We start from the raw sequence: 7,361 nt of genomic DNA, 5'->3' as shown, positions 1-7,361 counted from the left end.
TATTCAATATGTCAAATTTACAACAATAATAAAGTATCTGCTTTGAATGTTAGGGATTACATATATATTTTAAAATATTTTTTTTAATTTATTGAGGATTTGTTCAACTTTAATTGCAATCCATACATACATCCATTGTGTTAAGCACATTTGTATATTTTTGTCATCATTTTCAAAATATTTTCTTTCTACTTGAACCCTTGGTATCAGCTCCTCATTTTACCCCTCCCCACCCTTCCTCCCTCATGGACCCTTGATAATTTATACATTATTATTTTTTTCATGTCTTACATGGTCCAATGTCTCCCTTCATCCACTTTTCTGTTGTCCATCGCCCTGGGAGGGGGTTATAAGTAGATCCTTTTGATTGGTTCCCCCTTTCTCCCCACATCTTACCCTTACCCTCCTGGTATTACTACTCTCAATATTGGTCCTGAGGGGTTTATCTGTCCTAGATTCCCTGTGTTTTCAGCTCTTATCTGTACCCGTGTACATGCTCTGATCTAACTAGATTTATAAGGTAGAATTGGGGTCATGATAGTGGCTAGAGGAAAGTTGTATGTTTCAACAGTGCTATGCTGCACCCTGACTGGCTCATATCTCTTCCTTGTTACCCTTCTGTAAGGGGATAACCAATTGTCTATGGATGAGCTTTGGGTCTCCACTCTACACTCCCCCTCATTCACAATGATATGATTTTTTGTTCTGGGTCTTTGATGCCTAAAATCTGATCCCATCGACACCTCATGATCACACAGGCTGGTATGCTTCTCCATGTGGACTTTTTTGCTTCTCAGCTAGATGGCTGCTTGTTTATCTTTAAGCCTTTAGACCCCAGATGCTATATCTTTTGATAGCCGGGCACCATCAGCTTTCTTCACCACATTTGGTTATGCACCCATTTTGTCTTCAGTGATTGTGTTGGGAAAGTGAACATCACGGAATGCCAGGTTATTAGAACAAAGTGTTCTTGCATTGAGGGAGTACTTGAGTAGAGACCCAATGTCCATCTGCTACCTTAATACTAAACCTATAAATATATGTACATCGATCTAATTCCCTATTATTATATATAAATATATTTACATATGTACATGCCTGCATTTAGACCTCTATAAATCCCCTTTGCCTCCTAGTTCTTTCTTCTATTTCCATTTACTTTCCTCTTGTCCCACTATCATGTTTGGTCTTCATTCAGGTTTTGGTAATTCCTCTTTGTTACATTGCCTTTGATCAAGCCCTACCAGGCATCCTACGCTCTCCTCACCATTGATTTTAGATCACTTGTTCTCTCTTCCCTGGGTTTGTTAATACCCACTTGCTTTCCCCCACCTCCCCCTCTCCTGTATCCCCCTGGAACCGTTGGTCCTGTTGTTTTCTCCTTTGGATTGTTTTTCCCACCTATCTTATCTAGACAGACATACAGAGACAATAATAAGCCCCCCAAAACAGACAGAGCAGAACAAAGCAACAAAAGAAAACAAAACAATAACAACAACAAAAAGACGAGCCTATAAATAGTTCCAGGTCTGTTTGTTGACCTTTATGAGTGTTTTCTGGTCGAGTCTGATGGGGTCCCATGTCCTGGCCCCAAAGTTTATTTTTGGTATTCCCTGGGGACTTCATTGCTTTGCTTCCCTTGCTGTTCTGTTGCAGGCCCTTAGTGTTTTGCTCTGGTGTGGTGGGGTCAGATTGGGCACAATTCCTGAACTGTGTCTCCAGTGTTCTCCCCTGTAGCACTGTGGGTCAGTGAAGGATGGGTTTGGTTGGAGGGTTTAAGCTCCTCTAGTGAATTTCATGTCACTTCATTTCAAAGTATAGTTTTTAACTCCATAATTTCTGTTAGTTTCTTATTTTTCTCCTATAAATATATTTCTTTATTGATATTTTGGGTTTTTGTTTATTTTTGGGATGTGGGAGGGAGGGAACAGCTTGGGGCTTACATGCTACAAACTCTTGCTATTCTTATCAAGTTTTAGTCAATTTTTTGAGTAAATGTTTCTTCATTTGCTGTATATCCTTAGGACTATTTCAAAGGACTTTAAATTAAAATAATTTTTTTCTAATCACTGAGGAAACCATGTCAAAATTGGCACATCTAGCTATTTGTTGCCTTGCCAGAAGTTACAGTCCAAGCCACTAATTCTGAGGTCATTTACATATACACTAAGAGATAAAGAACAATAAGCCTAGATATTTCATAATCGTTGGCATTTACAAAATTTTAAATCCTTATGCCTTTACAGCTTTTCGTATTTCTGTTAGTTCTTATTTAAAGAGGTTTGCTTCCTCTTCTGGTTGGACCATGTGCTTGTCCTTGCTCTTGAAACCCCGATGACGGGCTATTCGTAGGCAGGAGTGAAAGTGCCATCACCTAGTTGCTTTGCCTCTTCCTGAAGTCTGGGCCCTTCTAGCCGCAGATTGCCTCGGGGAAGACTTACAGTGAGGTCACCTGACTAATCCTGCTCAGCATATTGAGATTGCAAATATACCGGATCACTTGTCTCACTTTGTGTTTTTAATGCCCAGGCAGCCTTCTCTGGAGGCCCGTGGGTTTGAAGGAGAGTGTGTCTTATCGTGTTATGTTAACCTGAGGGTAGAGCTCTTTAGCGTCCCAGTGTAATGTGGGCAGTCTCTCCCATTAGGCTTTCTTGACTTCTCCTGATATTGCAAATGTCTGCTTCAATAGATCCCAGTTATGAATGATAAGAATACCTGAGAGCAAAAATGACTTTAAGCCTCGAGTAGGGTGATTTCCATTTTATTTGCAGGTGTTCTCCCAGAATTTCTCCTGGCAGATATTCACGTGCCTATTCTTTAATACTTTGATGAATTTTAAGAAATTAACTAATAAAAATAATTCAAGAATGGATGACTTGATCTAAATAACCTACGTTAGTTATTCCTCCAGTTGCCCTGTCTACCCCAGGTACTAAATTAAAAGGCTTCTATGTCCTATGGTTGCAATTGGGTTCAGCTAAAGATTTGAGGAAGAGAAGAAATTAGTCAGTGTGTTTATTGCCACAAAAACTTTTATTGCGAGGTGGTCTGGGCTAGGCGTATCACTCAACGGAAGATCCCTGCTCCTCTCAAGACAGCCTCCTCTCCATCATTCTCCCTTCTTTTAACTTCCCTTGTCTCTCGTTTTGGAAGAGCTCCATTGTTGCTGCTGTTTGCCATGGGCCCCTATACTGGGTCTTCTGATTCCTCTACCTTAATAATTAGTTATTTTGTAAATAAGCCCCTGTGTTAGTCTGGGTTGACTAGAAAAACAAATTCATAGACACTCGTGTGTATAAGAAAGAGCTTTATATAAAAGAGCAATTGTATATTGAGAAAACATCCCATCCTGGTCCAGGTCAAGTCAACAAGTCAGATATTAGTCAATATGTCCAATACTAGTCCATAAACTCTCTTTAGACTGATGCAGCACGTGCAGTGATGCTGAATGCAGGAAGATCACGGCCGGTGGGTGGGTCTTGTGGATCCAGTGACTGTGGGTGGAAGCATCTTAGCGCTGACATGGGTATCCAGTGGCTGTGGCAGGTCCCCACAGATCTCCTCCAGCTCTCTGAGTGTCTCAACAGCAGGAAAGGGAAGGCAGAGAGAGTGGGTCTGGCTCAAGTGAGCTACATAACTCCTTCAGGCCTCCAAATAAGGTCATCAAGCTGTGACCTGATTGACAGTCTAGACTCCACCCCTTCGCTCAAGTTAACTGAAGATTATGTAACTACCACAACACCTAAGATTATACACACAAATGTACCCGCTCCAAAGTCCATACTCTTAATGATTGCATTAATTTTTTTGCTGTCTTTATCTTACTATTCACTGAATCTATTGTACTCTTTAATCACCCATTAGACATTTCATCTGAAGTATTTTTTGAAGTCTTTTTCACCGTAGTTTGCTGTGGATTTAAACTACATAGTTTGCTGTGGGTTTGCTGTGTTTTCTTGTACCTAAAAGGATACAATTTTTTTTAATTGTCTCTTCCAACACTTATTCAAGATAATGTATGCTGTTTGGTTTATTGTATTTTCATGGGGCAATAAATTTGGCTGTGTGTAGATATCGTCACATGTGTGCTCATATCCTTCAGGGATTAGTAGCTGCTATGTCACTCTGTTTGGTCCTGTGTACCATAGAAGAGCTGACGTTGGATGAGTTCTAACGAGATCACTGCAGAGCAGAGCACCTTGACACCGTGTTGCCTAATCCGTCACAGGTGCCAGTGGGGCAGGGCGATCATGCTGACCAATGTCGATGAGAATGTTTTCTTCACTTGGCCATCAATACTGGGGTGAGATGGTCTCTCTTTCTTGTTTGGACTTGCAGCTCTCTAATGGCTAATGATTGCAAGCACTTCTTTATATATTTGCTGGCAACCTTTGGTGAAGAGTATGTTCCTGTCCTCAGGCCATTTTTTAAAATGGAAGTATTCATCTTTTTCTAGTTGACTTATGAAGTTGGGGAGTACATTTTAGAGATTACTAATTTCTTGTCCAATGTGACATTACCAAAGATGTCTCAGTCTGTGAGTTCTCTTTTTCCTCTTTTGGTGAAATCCTTTGATGCACACAAGTGTCATTTTTAGGAGGCCCCAATCATCTACTTTCTCTTTTGCCGTTCATGTGCTTTCAGTTAAGTTTTGTAATATATTTATATTATGCATTAGGGATCCTAGCTTGTCCCTATTTTTCCATTGATTGTGTGTTCTAAATTTTACATTTTGGTTTTTGGTCCATCTTGTTAGCTTCTTTATGTGATGTAATATATGGGTCTTTGAGAGACTGAGTTTCCTGGTCTCGGGGCACAGGGCCCACAGGGTCAGGGATACCAAAGTCAATGGGCCTAACATAGTCCACAAAGGCAATATTTTACATGTCTATAAATAGGTGAGAATATAATGAAGTTTTAAAAGCTCCTGAGTGGCTATCGAAGGTGCAGTGATTGGTCTCTCCCTGTCCGGAGGGAAGGAGAATGGTGAGAACTAAATACACTTGCAAACACTTACTCTAATGGAGCAGGAGGCCATGTGAGCATCAGTATCCCTGACCCTGAGACAAATAGTACATCTGCTCAGAAAAGGATCACATTAGAAGACCTGGGACAGAGTGGGAGGAAAATGTGAAACAGAACTCAGAATTGTAAAAGAGACCAAGCTTGCTGGTTGGATAGAGACTGGTGAAACCCCCATGACTGTTACCCTTAATTATTGTTCATGTTTGGACCTCCATGCCTCAATTTTCAACCAAACAATAGACAAAAGTATAAGGGGGAACAATAACACTAGTCTAGAAGTTACACACATCATAGAATAATAAACCATTCGACATGAAAGGGCAGCATTTTGCCCAAGGACAAATCCAGAATGCTTAGAAAGACGAGGAACAGAAACTGGAAAAATAGGGAGGAAGTGGGATAAGTGGTGCTTCTTTGAGGAACTTGCCATCAATGAAATAAAATAAAATGTATATGAATTGTCGATCATACAACAATTGATCTCTTGGTGATCTCCTCTGTAAACCTTCTCACAATTCACAATATTTTTTTAACAAAGAACACCACTACTTAGTAGACAGGGGGTTCATAATTTCATTCAAACTTAGAAACATTACGAAACATGAAGATCCTTGTAATGAACGAAGTGATCATGGATGTGGTCAGGAGAGTATGTTGTTTATCTGTGTAAAGCCAATGGATGTTGACTCATGAAGACGTATGGGACTGAGTAGAAATGCCCCCTTAGGGTCTCTGGGCTGGAATCTTTATGGGAATATATTGCCGTGTCTTTTCTACCACAAAGTGGCTGGTAGGTTTGAATCACTGATGTTTTGATTAATAGCCAAACTTTTTTTTAACAGCCAGCTCCTAACTATTGCCACCAGGGTTCCTTCAAGAGAGGCTAAAGTCAATTAATTTACTAAGACTCAGACTGTTGCTGTCCATGAGCTCTGTCCTTAATCCTTGATTAAGGACACAGGAGGCATAAGGAATAGATCTGGTGGGAAGAAGAAATGAAGGAATCTTAAAAGTCAAAAATTACCCCAAAAGGTCAGACACGGACCAATAATATTGACAGCAATTTGGGGCAGGGAGCACACCGGGTCACTTCCTCAATTCAAATAGTAGAAACACAAGAAGACTGATCAGGCAAATGCCACAGGAGGAAGAGCCCGGTATACACCATCTCTTGACCCTGGGGAGGAGAGGGTGACTAGTTACAGAGCCAGTCCCAGCTAAGGTGGGACACCTTGCATCCAGAATTTTCAGGCTTGGGGACAAAAAGAGAGTCCACAAGGCTTTAAGGCAGGGGTCCTCAAACTTTTTAAACAGGGGGCCAGTTCACTGTCCCTCAGACCCGTTGCAGGGCCATACTATAGTTTAAAAAAAAACTATGAACAAATTCCTATACACACTGCACATACCTTATTTTGAAGTAAAAAAACAAATGAGGCAAAAACACCCAGCAGACCGGATAAATGTCCTCAGCGGACCAGGCCATTGTTTGAGGATGCCTGCTTTAAGGGATGGTGCAGCCTTCTTCCTGCAGAAAATCCCTGGTCCCCATTAAGCCTTAGCCCAAACTTGAACTGGTGAGCGCTTCATCCTTCTTCCTGTCATTCACTGCGCTCTCAGCAGCAAGCCCTGCTCATCAGCATCCCTTCCCCATCCAGAACCCTATTCGCCATGTGCCTGCCCCTCTTTCCAGAGCCTCCCTGGGTAACGTAATCCATGCTTGGCTTCTGCTCCTTCCCTTGTTAATGGACCCCAGTGTGCAGACCCAGTGATTTGAGCTAAAATCAGGGAAGGGGTGGGATAGAAGGCTTTTCTACTCCTCTCTCCAGACTGCTGCAGGGCACAGCACTAGCAGATGTTACACAAACTATTTGTAGGGGGAAGCAACTTGTTGGTCCGAGTTAATAATATAATCCAGCCCAAGGAAGACAGTAAAAGAAGGTTCTGAAAGATTCTGCCCTGCCTCTTCTTCCAGGTCCACTCCAAACCCCTGGATAAAATTTGTGACTGCTTAACGCAACCACACCTTTAACATGGGCGGCTTTCAATTCCACCTGGGTGCTGTGGGCAGGCTATGAGGCATCTTGGCCGTGGTGGGATTCAAATAATTAAACAATCAGTTCACTGTCCTAATGATCATTTTAAATTTAAACAAATGATATACCAAAAGGTAGGTTATTATTTCATACAATTAATACTTAAATAAGAACAAAAAGTACACAAAACTAGATTATGTTATAAAAATAGGGTTTTTTAAAATTATTTTATTGGGGTCTCGTACAATTCTCATCACAATCCATACATACATCCATTGTGTCGAGCACATATGCACATTTGTT

This window comes from Echinops telfairi, unplaced genomic scaffold (assembly GCF_000313985.2).
Source record: "Echinops telfairi isolate 266 unplaced genomic scaffold, ASM31398v2 ScPeMD7_4;HRSCAF=17, whole genome shotgun sequence".
NCBI lineage: Eukaryota > Metazoa > Chordata > Mammalia > Afrosoricida > Tenrecidae > Echinops > Echinops telfairi.
This window is presented reverse-complemented; position numbering follows the sequence as displayed.